This window comes from Triturus cristatus, chromosome 1_2 (genome assembly GCF_964204655.1).
Source record: "Triturus cristatus chromosome 1_2, aTriCri1.1, whole genome shotgun sequence".
In the NCBI taxonomy this organism is placed as follows: Eukaryota; Metazoa; Chordata; class Amphibia; order Caudata; family Salamandridae; genus Triturus; species Triturus cristatus.
Genome location: NC_140580.1, coordinates 1,011,089,529 through 1,011,104,819, shown reverse-complemented (window position 1 = coordinate 1,011,104,819; position 15,291 = coordinate 1,011,089,529). Strand labels below are relative to the sequence as shown.

The 15,291-nt window shown below is 46.1% G+C and overlaps 2 protein-coding genes across 5 annotated transcripts in view; one reads left to right on the top strand and one right to left on the bottom strand.

Moving 5' to 3' along the window:
- The window catches only part of LOC146868592 (uncharacterized), an 895,771-nt gene that overhangs the window by 676,706 nt on the left and 203,774 nt on the right, over positions 1-15,291 (top strand). The gene's annotated exons all lie outside the window — the stretch shown is intronic.
- The window catches only part of SLC31A2 (solute carrier family 31 member 2), a 183,002-nt gene that overhangs the window by 26,354 nt on the left and 141,357 nt on the right, over positions 1-15,291 (bottom strand). The window lies entirely within an intron of this gene.

Below are 15,291 nucleotides of genomic sequence, written 5' to 3'. Positions count from 1 at the left end.
AGGAGGATCGGCTGGTATTGTGCGCATGTTTTTTTGGCCGGCCGTCTTGCGACAACCAGCCACACATGCAAACTTTAACAAGCATTGGCATAGCCAATAGGTCTCGCCTTTGAGACCTTATAAGTGTTTAGTTATCCAGCACAATAGCCTTGGTGCAACAACATCAAGTGTTGCATGGCTAAACACTTATAAGGTCCCAAAGGAAAGACCTATTGGCTATGCCAATGCTTGTTTTACTTTGCCACAAAGAAACTGGCAACAAGGAGAAAAGTGGCAGTAAAAAGTCTGCATTTTAAAATATCTTATGGGGTTAAGGCATCTGCTGCAGAAAGAAAAATTAGCATAAAGGGTTAGTTTCTCTCCTGTAAAAGAACATCATCTAACATGCAGATGACGGGTTTCTATTTTATGTATCTAGGTAAGTGGGTGACTGCCTTTGACACAGATCATTTTGTTACTTACAGTTCAAAAATTGTAAGCCTAAGGGGCATGTGAGTACCACACCTGATAACCCTCACTGCCTTATGCAAAACATCCTGTACATTAATGTACACACATCATTTATTGTCACTATATAATGCGTACGTGTGATATAAAGCGCTCTGACACTGTAATGGGATAAGTAGCGCTCTAAAAGAAATAAAACAAAATAGCGATATTTAAATTTCTATGTGTGCAAATACTAGGACAGATCAACACATCGGACATACCAACAGGGCATGCATCTCTCTTCTCTTATATACAGGGACTGAACAAAGCCAATACCATGCCTCTCTTAAGTACTAGCGAAGTAATAAGCAGTGTGCCTTTGTTTCCCCTTCACTGCTTTCGCATCTAGGTGTGAGGCTCCAGATAGCTCTCAAAAGGAAGCCTGATGGTCCTTTAACTTTGCCTTTGTGTTGGCCCCAGCTCGAATTTAAAATAACAAAAGGTCACACGCTGCCGCCCGCAGGTTGCTGCTGGAAAGGCCACACCTGAACCAGTTCAGCATATTTCAGAGGGGCCCAACTTCTTGGAAGTGTGAAAATAGTGGGCAGACGTCATTTACCCACTGCTCTCCCGACTTGTGCCCTGGGCTAAACATGCTCTCTTTTTTATTGCTACACTGCAAAATAACAGATGGAAGCTCGTGGCAGTGGTGAGTTTGCAGGCAACAATTTCACAAGCTCAGTAAAAACTCAGGAAGCACCTCAGGCAAAAATAAGTCGACACATGCAGGCGGAAGGGATTACTATAGGTCACCCTGCCGTCCCAAAGCCTGCTTTGCTTGCTGTAGAAGCCACATACCAAACTTTTCTTGAAGTCAGAAGTTTTGAGTAACAGAAAATTAAATAAATATGTGCAGGGAAACTGTATGATTAACCAAAACCTTCAAGGATGCACTAAAAAGGTACAAGTATAAGATTTTTTTTTTTAAAATAGGGGCATGTTACATCCCATTAATTACACAGGAAGGTGTGTCTGCATCATACTTTTGTTACCTAAATTCCACATACCTTGTTCTGTTTAAACTTTCTTGGGTGATTTAGAATAGTCCAAGAGACTCTCGTCTTTCAAGGACCCTTTGCTAGAGAGGACCTTAGGTATTTTATATGGGACATGGATTCTGCTGGGCTTAAACTGCTTGCGTGTGTGTGGATTGGGGTAATAGGAAAGCAGTAGATACATTTGGAACATCACATGTGGGTGTTTGTGGCAAAGCTTGTGGTTGGTAAGGGAGTGCTAATTTGTGGGAAATGCTTATGCTGTAATACATGGATGTGTGCAGGCCTGAGCACACTTAAAACAAGCATTGGCCGCGCGGCTCACTGAGAACATCAAAGCGGCCGAAAGGGGAGAAAGGAGGGGTGAGTGCAAGCCGAGGTGACAAGAAGGGCTGGGCGAGAAGGGTGGGGGGGGGGGAATGCCAGTAGCAGAGGAGCCTGATCAAAGCTGACGAAAAGGGATGGGGAGAAGGGAGGAGGGAGTGCGAGCAGCAGCTGTGCACGCCATTGTGCACTCAAGCTTCAGGCCTGCAAAATCATGTGGGTAGCACTTTGAAAACCCGTATACTAAATGCTCCCCGAGCAGCGCATGCGCGCTGGCTCAGCGAGACCTACAAATCTCGAACCCAGCGGTTTAAAGATAGCTAGGTTAGAGCAAGTGCATGCCTCCAGAGTGCTGTGGAGCACCGGGTGAGCTGGTGAGAGCAGTGCTCCGATTGGTCAAGGGAGCTTCCTGGTCAGTATTGCCAGATTGGGCTATTTCTCGCACAAATGGGTGACATTTTTTCCAATTTGTGTGGGAAATAACTCTCTTGGCGGGTTCCACAAATTTGGGCTTTATTTGCCCGTTTGTGCGTGAAATTTGTGGGTTGGGCGGCCAGTGGTGGCTGGTGACATTTGAAAGTGGTGAGCGTAAAATTATTATCGTACTGCACTGCGGCGAGCGAGCGTAGCGAGTGAGCCCGAACATCCTTCGGGGGGGTTTGGGAGGATTATACGGTACCCCAAAGAAAATGTTTAAATAAGAGTGGACAAATGGTGCATTTTCAAGCAAATTTGAGAAAGCAGGAAGTTTAATAAAGCAAAAGGATTGAATTATTTATCGTTTAAGAAATTTCTAATTTTTATGAGCTATAGAGGTGATGGAGATACGTCGCTCCAGAATTATCTAGTGTTACCATTTTACAAAGTGTGCATGAAGATTGCAATAAAAAATGTGAAACCCTGGCCAAAAAATAAATAAATTGCTGTATGCCTTTAGGTATCAGGACGGAGGTATCGGAGCGCTTTACATGAGCACTAGTTGCATTACAGCGGGACACTTCATTTGTTAGGCACTGGGAGATTGAGTGATTTGCCCAGAATCACATGATGTTTGAGCCTCCGCCAGACTCAAAGCCGGCCTCTCAGGCTTAGGGACAAATGGTGGCCTTTGGCCTAATTAGGAATCGAATCCTAGTAATTCTGTTTCTAAATATAGGCTTGATGCTTCCTTGAACTGGGTCTCCAGTATGCATGCGTATCTTTATGGATGCCCTTTGCCATGAACTACCACATACACAATACCACAAACTTTTTTCACATGTAGATCTAGAAATATAGATGACTGGTGGTATGGCATATTCATCCGTTAACACAGACAGGTCTCAGTCTCTGTGTATTATGAACTTTATGATACCGTATACAATGGCATGCTGTCTGCTTAAAGAAAGGTACATTCTATACTAAAAATACATGTGGCTGAAAGAGCCATATAGGAGAGGGGTGGCCTTATATGTTCTTTGTTAAACCTTTAAAAGTAGTAGGGTGACTCCGTAACAGCACAAGCCTTATCACTGCTAGAACAACTTTCCCAATTCCTTACATAGCTTTCTCTGTCTCTATCCATTGCCTTGCCACCAAATATCTCTTTCTGTGTCCTCCTCTTCCTGTTTTTTGTATTTGGCATGGAACAACAGCCGATTGAGTAGGAAACTCACGTACCGGTACAAATTACTCCAGAAAGATCTTGATTTGTGCTAAATTGACCTTTTGTAAATGATATACTGAGGTGGTAATGTTCAATGAAGCTTGCATGTGTGGCCTCTCATAATCTTGTTTTGCCACTGTTATGTTATGTTATGTTATTCGTGATTTATACAGCGCACGGCTACTCCAAAGAGTGTCCCGGCGCTACAGGAGACCACAGACAACCAACGAAAACAAAAAAGACGCCCCAGAACGCCACCCTAGAGATAAAAGAGAAGGAGAACTAAAGCTGAAAAAGCCACGTCTTCAGGTTTCGTCTGAAGGACAAAAGATCAGAATTTTGACGTAGTGAAATGGGGAGGCCATTCCAGAGGCGTGAGGCCATGACCTGAAAAGATCTTCCTCCAACCAGCGTATGCCTACATTTTGGGATTAAAGTTAGGGACTGGGAGGAGGATCTTAAAAAACGTTGAGGCGTATAAGGCTGAAGTCTTTCCCGTAAGTACGAGGCCCCTATCCCATGAAGGGCCTTAAAAACCAAAACCAGAGCCTTAAAGTAGATTCTTTTTTTCACTGGGAGCCAATGGAGTGAAGACAGCAGATGAGAGGTATGAGTTCTGGTCTTAGTTAGAAAAATAGCCCTGGCTGCCACATTCTGGATGATTTGTAGCCGACTTATTAAATACTCGGGGAGACCCAAGTACAAAGAATTAACATAATTGAGTCTTGACAACACCAGAGCCTGAACCACTGTTTTGCAATGCGATACTGGGAGAGTGGAAGAAAATTTTTCAACATCTTCAAGATCCCGAAACAAGTACCAGTGACAGATGGGACTTGCGATTTCATCGAGAGAGCAGAGTCCAATTTAACCCCCAGGTTCTTTACAAGTGTCACTTCCGAAAGCGGGGGGGGGAGACATATCCTGTGGCCACCAGGAAAGCCCAAAGAAGATAATCTCCGATTTATCGGAGTTACATTTTAATTGGTTATCATTAAACCATGTAAAACTCTCCCCAAGGCAGTTTTTTATACATTCCCCATCAAACTCCTAACCCTTCTCACTGGTGAACAACAACTGAGTGTCGTCCGCATATGACACTATTTTGGCTCCATGTTTTTTCGCAAGAAGGGCGAGGGGGGCGATGTACAAATTAAATAGAGTAGGGCTAAGGATAGATCCCTGCGGAACCCCCACATTCAAGGCAGGAATTTTAGCTGAAAAGTGGGGTGTCCACACCGTTTGGGAACGGTTACTAAGAAAGGATCTCATCCATTTCAAAACCAGGCCTCCAAACCCACCCCCCTCCAGCCTTTGTAATAAAAGTTTGTGAGGGACGGTATCGAAGGCCGCGGAGAGATCGAGCAGCACCAGAACTGCGCTGCTGCCCCTATCCAGCACAGTTTTGACAGTATCGGCCATCTCCAGCAGAGCAGTTTCTGTGCTGAAATTGGCTCTAAAGCCTGATTGACTGGGATGAAAAAGATTGTTCGCCTCTGAAAAGTTTGTAATAACTTCATTTACAAATTTTTCCAGCACTTTGGCGAAGAAGGGTAGCAGAGAAATCGGCCTATAATTGCTAACATTGTCGGGGTCGGCCTTAGGTTTTTTTAAGAGGGGTAAAATGTTAGTGCTTTTCCAGGCTTGAGGCATACGGCCCTCCTGCAACAGAGAGTTTAAAATAGTATTCACAGTGGGGTTAATCACTTCTGCAATGGCTGATAGATTTTTGGCGGGACAAGGATCTGAGGGCGAGCCAGATTTAAGACTTTTCATGATGGAAAGGGACTGATTAGGGCTAATATTAGGGAATTTCATAACACCTACATCTCGCCTAAAATCATGTGCCTTATCTTCACAAGGTTTAATCTTAAAAGAATTTTGAATGTCCAAAATGTTATCATGGAAAAAACTAGCCATCCGCTTAGTCCAGTCACTGGAAGGAGTAAACGGGCATCTAATGGAGGAGGGAGAAGAGAAACCTTTCACAATTGTGAAGAGTTCCCTACTCTTGTTAGCCGCCTGTTCAATTTTAGTCGTCAGGAACGATCTTTTTTCCTTACGCACTTTCTTATAGTAATCCTTTAAGGCTTGGCTATAAGTGGCTTTATCTGCGGGACTATAATGTCTACGCCATATCCATGTTTACAGGCGCTTTTACTTGTTTTTAAAGTGGTAGTAAACCATGGGGCTGACACTCTAGTAAGTTTTTCCACCTTCATCTTGGGGGGTGCCAGAATCTGAGCCTGATGATTTAGCCAGTTTTCCAGGGTTGATACATCTTGTTCGGGCTGACCACACAGCAGGGGAGGACACAGGCTTAAGGCACTCTGAATTGCCTCAGGTGACATCAGGTAAAAAGGTTTGAAACTACTCCGGGAGAGAGATTTGCCCGTAGGCCCTGCTTTATTTAACTCTTTCCTGATGTTAAACTTTATTAACCCCTTCCATGCTGCGCAGATTCCGCCGCTGTGCTGACGGAATCTTGCGCGGGCGTGGTCATGACGGAACGGTTCCGTCATGAGCACAGCTCAACCGTGGCTCATGACGGAACCGTTCCGTCATGAGCACCGAAGGGGTTAAGTAGTGATCTGACCACGTTAGAGCAAGTGGAGCCTCGGATACGATCTTCACAGAGGAAAACACTTGATCTAAAGTGTTTCCTTTTTCATGAGTGGCTTGTTTGAGGTAAGGGGTCAGATAAAAAAGATCCAGGGATTCATACAATTGTATGGTTTCAGAGTCGTGTGCCTTGTTCATATGAATATTAAAATCGCCCAAAACGAGACACTGGCTATGATTAGCCGCAATGAAAGCAGACAACTGACCTATAGATTCAAGAAATCTATTGGCCGGGAGAGGGGGCCGGTAAAATCAAGGCTTCCGCGATCGTTTGATGGGCTGAAACATTCAGGAGAAAACCCAGACTTTTGGCACCATCTAAATCAGGTAGTGTTAGAGGGGTACAGCGGAAGAAACTTTAAAAAATAATGGCTAAACCGCCGCCCCTACCTGAAGAACGATCTTTCAGATACCCCGCTGGAATAGCGTTGGCAATCGTAGGATTAGAGGCTTCGGTGAGCCATGTTTCAGTTAAGAAAATAACATCAGGGTTAAGGTCAGCTAACATGTCATAAATCTGAAACTCATGTTTCCTCATAGAACATGTGTTTAGCAGGAACATCTTTAAATGATTGTCATTGTATTCCTGCGCTGACCCTTGCAACGTGGGAGAGAAAATATCCCTAGGTGATTCCAGGTCAAGTTGTGGTATCCAACTGCAATCTCTACACCCCAAAACCAACTCACTATCAGGGGCGTGGAGGTGTCGACGGCACACTGCATACCTGCGGATGTCGTAAAGACCTTGTGCGCTGTATTTGATAGTGGCACGCTGTTTCACCGGTAAATCGGCATCCTGTCCTGCCCTGTCCGCCTCCGGGACGCGGACGGGCGCAGACATGCTTGTGCAGCGCGCGTCCGCTGCACGCTCGTGCAGTGTCGCGTTTAAATAATGCCAGCTTGGAAATAACTAGACCGCACCGTCAAAAAGCAGGTGGTGACGGTCCGGAAGCTGGATTGCGATCGAATCGATTCCCTCTTAGTTTTTTTTAAAAAGCCCCACCACAATATAACATGGCAATACTCTTTTCCCCGAAAAATAAGAAACACACAATATTTCCCAGATAAAAGTGATTTTACAAAATTATTTCTAAAAACAATTTTTGTTTAAAAAAGTGCCACAATAGTGTTAAAAGCAAACTTTAGCAGCAAGAAAGAAAATAATGAGCAGCAAGTTAGTACAGCAACGCGGAGCGTAGTGTTTTGTCAGTATCGGGGCTCGTGCAGCGTCACATTTAAATAATGCCAGCTTGGAAATAACAACTAGACCGCACCGTCAAAAAGCAGGCGGTGACGGTCCTGAAGCTGGATTGCGATCGAATCCCCACCACAATATAACATGGCAATACACTTTTCCCCGAAAAATAAGAAACACGCAATTGCACATTCATTTAAAGCAGTGTGCTCGAGCGGCCCCCGTGACGGTGTGCTCGCAACTTTAAATCGAGCACTAATGTCAATTTAAATAAATCAAAGACGTTATACAGCCAAAAAATGATGAAATGTGGGAATTTAAACTCCACACCGCCCTCTGCTAAACTCCGTCAGGAAAGCGTCTCAATCACTGTGCCAAACAAAAAGCACACATACACGGTAAAACCTACTGTGCTTCCTTAAATTGCCTTCGACAGTTTAAGAGATTTAGGATGGTAAATGTATGACCCTGGCACTGTTGGGAATCCCGCGGCCCTTCACCACAGCGAGATGCACGAGTCTCAGGCCATTTATCATTTGATTGGCCAGTGTGGGCACATTTGGTCATGTTTAGCGGTTTTTGTGCCACATTTTAAATGTAACACACATGGACAGTGGTGCAGGAACAATTTTCTAAGTGGGGGTGCTAGTCTTCGGCGAAAACATACAAATATCATAAGAGTTAGCAAACCGGGGATCTGAATAAGTGAGAATGGCACAGTGGCGGTCCGTCCATTGGGGGCGTTGGGGCGTTGCCCCCCCCCCCCCGCCCGTGCCCCGCGCCCGCAGCTTCCTCGGCGTCTCTGAACTTAAGTAAACTCTCAGTTTACTTAAGTTCAGAGACGCTGAGGGAGAACTGTCAGTCAGTATGACGTTGGACCGCCCACCCCCTTCAGAGTCTGAAGCGGGTGGGCGGTCTGGCGTCATGTTGACTGACAGGCAGCCAGCAGCACACAAGTGCGCATGAGTGGGGACGGAGGGCGATTTTTGCACCGTGCCCAGTCATGCGCACTAGTGTTTCCGAAGGCTGGCGCATGCCCATTAGGAGAGCGAGGGTTGAGCCAAGGCTCAAACCTCGGTCTCCTAATGGGTAGGCGGGTGGAGCGTAAGCCTGCTCTAAGCCAATCCTGGTGCTGCTCCAGCACCAGGATTGGCTGAGAGGGGTCTTGCAATGCCAGCACTGATGGGCTGCGCCTGTTTCAGTGAGTGAGTGTGTAGGCGGCAGCGCCAGAAGTAACGGACCCGAGGCGAGGCGGCGCGGACCCGGACCTGCGCAGGACAGGTAGGATTTTATTTTAAAAAACCCACCCCCGTGCGACCCCCCCCCCCACACGACACGAGCCGCGACAGTCTCTAGATAGAATCATGATTCAGATTTAGGGACACAGACGCTCGTTGATCAAGAGCGCGTTAGCAGTCACGCCAGTGATTTTGCTTTCAATATTCACATGAGGCAAGGTTGGATCAGGGTATCAGCATATTTCCTCGCCGCATAAAGAGTAGATTTTTTGTGTGTTTTATGATGAATATTTGTAGAAGTCGTGGAGTAAGTAGAATATTTGTAGAAGACGTGGGCTACTTCAGAGGACATCATTTGGTTGCGATGCATTACTGTGTTTGTTCAATACGTGTTGGATTATGCAACACCATCAGGGTACAGTGTTAGTGCGGGGGAAGGAGGTTATGTATGTCTGTAAGCTGTGAGACAGTTGGCGGAATTCTCAAAACATGGTGGATGTATGCACAAAAAACATTGGCAGATTCCGGATATTTTGAGACTCTAAAATGTCTTAAAAAAAGAGTATGTTCAAATAACTTAACAAGTCTCAGGATTGTAATACTAAGTGACTGACTGTTCGTGATGTGAGCCTACTCCTGGCAGTAGTAACTACCTCCAGCGCGCCCTTGCGCCTGCAGCGTGCTCTTGCACAGGAATGTTGTGTGTTGGCAAACTCCCTCAGTGCTGTTATTACTTAGCACATTAATATAAAAGAGCATCACTGCTGCAGGTTTATTAGTGGAAAAACACAGACTGTATCGGGCAAACTATACGTAAATATATATTTTTAGATGAGAATCTAAGCCAAAAATACCATGTACGTTGAAGCTGGCAGATTACTGGATCACAGACCCGGTACGATGGACCAAAAGCATGGACCCGGGGCATTGGAGCTTTTGGCAGTAAAAACGGTGTACTATATTTGAATTTATTTAGTTTAGACTGCAACAACTTGTACTGAAACTCTTCCGACCTCCCTCTTCCTAATGTTAGCACCAGAAGCACATTCCTATTATCCTGCCATGTATGCGCTAGTCTACACAGCCCTGCGAGAGACTCGATTTCAAAAGTGCAGTTTTCATAAGGCATATATGGAATGGAGGGATCTCTGATGCAAACAGAGCACTTGCCCCTTTTCTGCTGCAAAATGATTGTAAGGATGTTTACAATGATTGACCCGCTGTGAAATCCAAGGTCACAGCTTTTGACCCGTAGGTTGGGCACAGATTTGCGAAGTAGGCGCACTAATCATCTGAGTACCTTTGTTAGCAGGAAAGACAATATGAATCACGGGACTGAGAATGTCATTTGTAAGAAAAAATGTGAGTTGTACAATTTCTGGCAAAGAAATAGGCAGTTAAAAGAGAGAGAGTGTACATTGACTTGCTAGAACGTTTTAGCCACAGAGTGTGTGTTTTACATCCATGAAAATGCAAATAATACCATCAGACCTCTTACAGATGGTGCTTACCAAGATGCTTTACTTTACATAGTGAAACGAAATGACTAAGTAATAGATGCACAGAAACATGACCGTCGATGACATAACTCACTTGGTTGCTTGAGCACTGCAGAGTCTTGGGCCTGAATTGAACGACCCAGATTTAAATGATGATGGGTTGACTCAGACTTTCATCCGTATCAAATTGATGAAATGGATAGGCACTTTTGAGCTACAGAAGGGGCCGAGGGATAGCATCACCGAGAGAAGCGAGGCGGAGCAGAATAGAGAGATGTAGAGGACCAAGAGAAGGATCTTTGTAGATCAAAGGGCAAGCAGAGTTTGGAGACAGAAATCAAGACGATAGAAAGGAGTGTGGGGTAGCTGCGTTCAGAGAGAGAAATCACAAGAAGGTGTGAAGAGAACACACCTGGGCTCTGAGGAGGTGAAAAAAGGACTAGCATGCTTGTGAGGGATCAGGCTTGTGGTACTGGGAAGAGAGTGCCATAAATCCATAGTGCGTTTTCCCTGCCAAATCGTTTTCACCGACCCTATATGTAAGGGCAGGCCTCAAGGATGCGTACTAAAAAGCATTTCTGTGCATCCTACCAAATTATTGCACTCCAGGGCTTACATGAAGATAATTATGATTTGACTCGTTTATCCAGCATTAAGCAGCCCATGGGGAAAATGAGCAAAGTTATCTTAGCACGGTTAATGTCAGATGTACATTTTGTTATTCCCTTCAACCATGAGCAGGGCAAGTCAGGCTCACTTTCTACGCTCGCTCGCCATAGTTCACTCAGCCACAACGTGTACGCCTCACCACTTTCAAATGTCACCAGCCGCCACTGTCGCATGAGCACAAGTACAGACGCACGTACAAAAACATACACATACTCACTTTGAAACTCATAATGCCCCAAGCCCACCCACACCTAGAAGCATATAGTCCATACTGTAGAAAAAGATAATTGTTGCATACACGTGCGCCGACAGCCAAACACACAGCTAGCTCAGCTCACACATTCGCCTAACCTCCCAACAGACATCGCCATACCATGCACACACACACACACACTCAAGCAAGCGCACACACACCGCACCACCCAGTACTCTGGTACACTCAACAACGCAGGCAAAACAAGCTTCCCCACTCGGGTACTGCGGGAAGGTCCTAGGTGAAAGGAGACATGCCGGACATAAGTTCCACGTTGGAAAACCTAGCGTGTGTCTGTGGGGTGGTGTGAGGGGCTTCGAAATTGGCAATTTCCCTTTTCAAGCCACGAACGCTGCTAAAAAAGGAATGTGTCCTGGAACCCTTGGAAAGCTGTAAAACTATAAAATAAAACGTACTCCGTCCTTCTGGATGTGTCCGACTCCCGACACCCGCCGTCCTGCTCCTGCGCCATTTCCTACAGCTCTCCTCGTCATCAGAAGAAAAGGCAGCCTCCCTCCCTCCTCTCCACCAATCACAATGCTGCAATGGCAGCATTGTGATTGGTGAGGCGCAGGGGAGAGCGCCCCAGCCGCGCCATTTTCTCCTGAATAGAGAAAAAGGGAGAGTGGGCAGTCCTGCTTGAGGGCGGGGGGGCAGGGGGGGGGGGGGGAGTGGCTTATCCACTGTTGTGGGCACAGACTGACTGGTCAGCTCCAGGGGCCGACCAAACAGTCAGGGTAAGCCACTCCCCCCTGCCCTCGAGCGCGGCCGCCCACCCTCCCGCCCTCAACCAGGCACATCCGCTTTCTCGCAGTGCGAGAAGCAGTAACATAAAATGGTAGTTTTTACCATTTGGCCCCTATGGAGGAGCCGCCACTGTGGGCGGCGCCACCTGGGAAAAGGTTCCTCATGCCTCTGTATGTAGTTTAGCTGGCCAATCAAACGTTGATAGCACAAAAGTGCTACCTTTGACAGCCCTGCTTCATGCAGCTGTCCTGCCCCCAGAGTGTCTGGACCAATGTGGTCACGAGGGGCAGGCCAGTTATTCATTACTTTATGATTGGCCCAGCCGTGGTCTGGGCGGGGCCACGAGTCATGCTGACTAGGGGTGGCCAGAATTTGCGTAGTCGCGCTAGGCAAAGCTCCACGAAACGGTAAAAAATCTCCGCGAGCACGCAAAAGTTCCGTGAACACGCAGAATTGCTTGTTCCGCCCGTTCGCGATGCTTTTTTCCTGTTCGCGAATGCGGTTTGCGTGCTCGAGGAGAAATATCTTGCGAACACGCATTTTGAAAGCGCGAACAAGCTAAAAAATTCAGCGAAGCCGAGGAATTTTTGCCAATTCCGCATTCTCCACAGAACGCAAAATTACCCAAATTCCGCGAGCGGAACGGAATTTACCGCCCAGGCCTAATGCTGACTCCACATGGGAATCGGGATCGGACTGCTCTGGTGCTGGCCCTAGGAGAACAACCAGGTGAGGCAATGTAGGGCAGCAAGGACGCTGCTGGTGGCGTTAGATGCAGGCAGGTTTCCAGTAATTGGCTAAGGCACACATAAAATGATGTGGACCTCAGGGAGAGCGGTTACTGAGGGGAAATGGGAGGGGTGTGTCCCTCCGTATCCATTGAGGATCTGCGATCTTGCTTTAACCTGTCAGGGCTGCACAGGGGCTTGAGAGGAGCTGCCAAGTTTACAGATTGCCTATGTGTGAGATTTCATATTTCCAAGGCTTCACTGAATGTATGAGTGACAATCTACTGCCAAATGAGTAACATTTAGAGTGGAACTTTCTCATGTAAAAAGTCAAGCAATGAAGTAAAAAATGTTGCAAAGATATCACTTAAGTCTGGTGTAGTAGCGCACTGTCTGTTACAAGCAGCACATTTTCTATTGTAAAGGCCACTAAATGTGCAAAAACGGTTTTATCTATAAATGTAGCGTGCAAACGATAATGTGTGGCATTCTAGTTTCATTGAATATTTCATTTGGGCTTGTTTTGCTCTTAACAAAATGTGTGTTTCCATTACACTTAAAAAATATTTTTAAAACGAGCTGCACTTGTGCTTTTCAATTGCTCTTTTGGATTTTTTTTTTTTTTTTTTTACAAAATGGTGGCGTCAATTAACATGTATCTTCTTTTTGTTGTGGGTTAGGGAGAACATGGCATTTTACAGCCTTTCCTTTCCAACTCATTGCAGCGTTCACCTAAGAAAATCCTCTAACTTTTCAGTTTGAGAAAGGAAAAATAAAATGTCTTGCAAGAACATGAGCAGGGTTTGTCATAGCCATAGCCTTACATGTTACCCCTGTCGTTGAATGTGCAGTTAATATGACTAGATATAAATAAAATGTAAAGGCATCTTTAATCTTGTGAACTCCAGCATGATTATTTTGGAGGTGCCGCAGTGTCTATGCTGTAATTACAAACGCCGAACTATGCATAGATGTACTTGCAACCAATCCCCTAGGAAGAAACATTCCCAAAGAGGGGGAAATGCTTCGGCTGCCACAGGTCTCGCAATGCATTACTATGCAACAGCTGTGCTACCTCACTACAGTCACCATGCCACTGCTGGGGTCCTGCCGGAGTCTGACTCTCTCACCTCATACCAGGGCATAAGTAAAGCAAAGTTCTGTCCAGCCGCGACTGAGAAGTCCTCTGACAGATGCGAGTCACAGAAGGAAAACAGGATGGAAGGAACTACAGGCCTCGTGAAAATGGTACCACCTCTGAGGGAGCCGTGGCGAGGTCTCGGCTGCTTAAAATACAGTCAGCTGGGCCCACCCCGCTGCAGCACGGCACCCACGGGTATAGCAGTTCCGAGGTGCAGGCTGATAAAATCAATTATATTAATGTTGTTTAATCCGTGGGTCAGTCAATTTATTAACAGACAGACTTGATAGAGCGGTCAGTACAAGCCTCGAAGCACCGGCTGCACAGCGCTCGCCACTTTGGTGTAAGTGTAGCTCCGAGGGTCATCTTCTCCCTCACAGCACGCAAGTGGTTTCAAGGCACTATAAATGTATGATTAATGCATTTTAGTGCGGTGATGCAGACCACCACACTAAAATGTGTTAGTCTAACGCCTGATGCAAGGTACTTGGCAGGGCTGGAGAGACGTATTGAACTGTGTGGTGCAACACTCGGGTAGAGGGGAGTGATTCTAGGGTTGAATTGTTCAAGAGAATGGAGGACCTGGGTAAGTCCTGAAATGAAGGCAGAAGTGCTGGGGCGGTTTAGGGCTCCCGGGTATACTTGGCTGTCAGAGTCAAGCTCGGCTTGTTGGCCCGTCCAGCAGCTTGCTGGTGCCCTGCTGAGCCTACGAGTCCATGGGTACCCAGTAATTTCCAGGGTACAAAAACAGCGTTAAGATAACTCGGATGACTCATGCTTGAGAGATCAAGGTTTTCTCTAGACATACTTTACCTGCCATAAGGTAGCATAGACGATTAACGTAGCTGAGCAAAGCGCAACTGGTAACGTGTAGGCCTGGGCAAAAATTTCGTTCCGTTCGCGGAAATTGCGATAATTTGACATTTTTGCGTTCCGCGGAGAGCGCGAAGATGTCAAAAATTCCGGTTTCCGCAGCTTGGCGATAATTTGTTTCTTGCTCGCGCTGTAAAATGATACATTCTCGCGCGCGCGCGATCGCCTTACCTGATTCCCTGCGTTCGCCGACAAGTTTTCTTGATCCGGTCGCGTTCTCCATGAGATGTTGTATTGTTTTTAGCCATTTGCGCTGTCTCGCGACAGTTCGCGCCCGCAGTGACGTCATGCGTCGCGCGATCACGTCTTTCTTCTCGCGATCATGCACCGCGAGAACAACTCAAAACAAGATGGCCGCGCCCGCAAGCAGCCACATGGGTAAGTTGGCGACCCGCAACCATGCAGAAAATCGCGCGAACATGCCGGAAAAAAACTTCCGCATCTTCGCGATATTTCTGCTTGTTTGCGATAATTTTAAACATTCTCGCGATAATTTGCGAAGGTTAATTCCGCAAATTCCGCCCACCCCTAGTAACGTGCCACTTTCTTTTCCCATGGAAAATGTTTCACTTTTTAAGATTCTGCGGAGGCCCAGGTGTGACAGGTAAATAGAACTTTACATACAATTCCCTGTACTCATTTACAAATGGCTTTTCTGTCCTTTTATATACTTATCAGGTCACGGGACGTTAAGGAAGCTCTACAACACATTTTACAGTTCTGCGCTGCAATATCTATTGTTTAGAATATGTACATTAGGGGGGAAAAGTTTTTGCCTTTTGGTGATTGTGTACCGGCTGCGACCTTAAAATACTGGTCATGTCAGTATAAATCAGGCCAGGTGGCAACCCTAATTGTTGGGAAACATCCTTT